Below are 2,528 nucleotides of genomic sequence, written 5' to 3' on the forward strand. Positions count from 1 at the left end.
ATGCAACTTTGGCGGCATTTATTTAAATGCCACTAATAGTACATTAGCGGCGGAACATTGAATTTGTTAACGGCGTTTATATGACCGCCACCACTTTTTAAAATAGTAGCGTTACGATAAATGCCGCTACTAGTAATTTGGCGAATTTATTAACGGCATTTATTTAAACGCCGCCCCATTACGTTGCCAACGAGTCATATAAATTACTGGCATTTATTTAAATGCCACTAATAGTACATTGGCAGTGGCACATTAAATTTGTTAACGGCGTTTATATGATCGCCACCACTTTTTTAAAATAGCAGCGTTACGATAAATGCCGCTACTAGTAATTTGGCGAATTTATTAATGGCATTTATTTAAACGCCGCCCCATTACGTTGCCAACGCATCATATAAATTAGTGGCATTTATTTAAATGTCACTAATAGTACATTGACAGCATATTGAATTTATTAACGGCGTTTATCTAAACGCCACCATAAAGTTTTTAAACGCTGCCACTAATTCATTGCCGACATATTTTTTAAATTAACGACATCAATATAAACGCCATTACGAATACGTTACAGCCGCATTGCATTAATTAACAGTATTTAAAAATTAGTACAATGTGCACATTGCTTTTTTTTTTTTGTAAAAGGTATATTAGATTTTATGCCATATCCACAATTCAAACAGCCACACGTGAAAGATCATAAAGTAATTTCAATATTCATAAAACTAATGAAAGGAGTCAAAATCCTTAGACCACATTGCATCGACCTAAGAACAGTATTTCAAACACGATAATGAACTAGATTCTCTCTCCATTACTCTACTGTTGACGAACTTCAACTTTCTTTTTCTGCCAAAGGCGATCAAGCCCACTGTCAACATCTCCCTGAGCTCGAACAAATCCACAGAGAACAAAGGTGGAAAAATGGCCGTTGTACACGCCATTCTCATCCAAATGCCCGACGTTGATCTAAACGGAAGCATGGTCCTTTGAAGTAATCAACCTGTTTGTAAATATGCATTTCCTAGGAATGTAAAGCTCGGTAATAAGCCCCTCTTCGTTCTACATCTTGGCTTCTGTGTAAACTACTTCTTCAAACCCTTACCAATCTGTGCACATTGCTTAAAACACCATATTCACTAATGTTTTCAGGAAGCGCGCAGTAGACCTCCATCTGCATAATGTCAAAAAATTTATGGGTAGTTCTTACAGCTTGGAAACCATATGCTATTAGATCACTATATTTGGTAATCACAGAAATGATACCACCCTTTTCAGCTTCAAGTCTGCACAGATATGCCAACCGTGCACCAGCCTTATATGGAGCCACCACATATTCGTAATATATCCCAGATCTAAGAACCTGAAAAGTCACTACGGAGACATTTGTTAGCAGTGAATCTAGGTCCAAACGGAAAAAAAAAAAAAAATCTTTAAAAAAAAAAGTGTTGATGGAAATGAACTCGCTATCTAGAACTAGATCAAGATGCATAGACTAATAGAAATATGGCAACCTGGTACCTGTATCACTTGATGTGCCATGGATGGAGTAATACTCATTGCTCTCTGTAAGTTAAAACGGTTAAATTTTTTAAAATGTTCCATAGCTTTTGAAATAGAGAAAGCATACACAGAAACAATGCCATGAGAATAACAAAGAAGATTTTTTATGCTTATATGCAGAAACACATGGCCCAACTGCAGCAAGACATGGCCCTCGGTTTGGAGAATAATGCTCTGTTCTTCTTGCTTAAAACAGAGGCTGGTTCGGTACTTATATGTAGGTGGTTGCTGGTTCTTGAATTGGCATCTCTGTGGCTTCCGATGCATCTTTCCAAGTGCGAAAGGTGGTGGCGTTGGTTGGAGGGACTTCCGTTGTGCAGGAGAGGACTCGACTACATTGGGCTGCATCTCCTTGGTTGACGGCGTGTGTGTGGTGATGGTAAAATTGTTGGTTGATACTCTGAAGCCCTAGAAGCAAAAAGAAGGAATAAGATGTACTTATAAGTTGGAAAGCAGAACGTCTGCAGTGTGTAAGCCGTGGGAGGGAAATTTAAATTTTATGAAAATTTGAGGAACGTTTAGGGCGCCAACTTAGTTTTTGTTTTGACCATATTTTGAGGGAAATTATATGTGTGGGTATGTACGAATATTTGAGGTGGGCTGAAGGCGCCAACTTATAATATTATGCTTGCTTATTACTCTTTGATCTAAATATTCCAATCTTATGTATAATTGAGATGTTAATATAATATTTTTTATAAATTATATTATATAATATATATAATTATGTTATATAAAAGATAATGTTATTATAATTTTATGTTAATATAAAAAATATATATAAGACAATTATTAATTTATTATAATCTTAAACATGAATATTTATTTAATCATATGCTTTAAATATAACATATATATTAATAACATTTTATTGTTTAATAAATTTTCAATATATTCTTCTTGATAATTATATTAGTTACTAATGTATATTAATTAGTATATAATGTATATTAATTACAATTTATACT

At 34.5% G+C, this 2,528-nt stretch overlaps 1 pseudogene; it reads right to left on the reverse strand.

Moving 5' to 3' along the window:
* Positions 1–660: 660 nt before the first annotated feature.
* Positions 661–1,065, reverse strand: LOC122292884 (annotated as a pseudogene).
* Positions 1,066–2,528: the final 1,463 nt, after the last annotated feature.

This window comes from Carya illinoinensis, chromosome 13 (assembly GCF_018687715.1).
Source record: "Carya illinoinensis cultivar Pawnee chromosome 13, C.illinoinensisPawnee_v1, whole genome shotgun sequence".
Taxonomy (NCBI): Eukaryota; Viridiplantae; Streptophyta; class Magnoliopsida; order Fagales; family Juglandaceae; genus Carya; species Carya illinoinensis.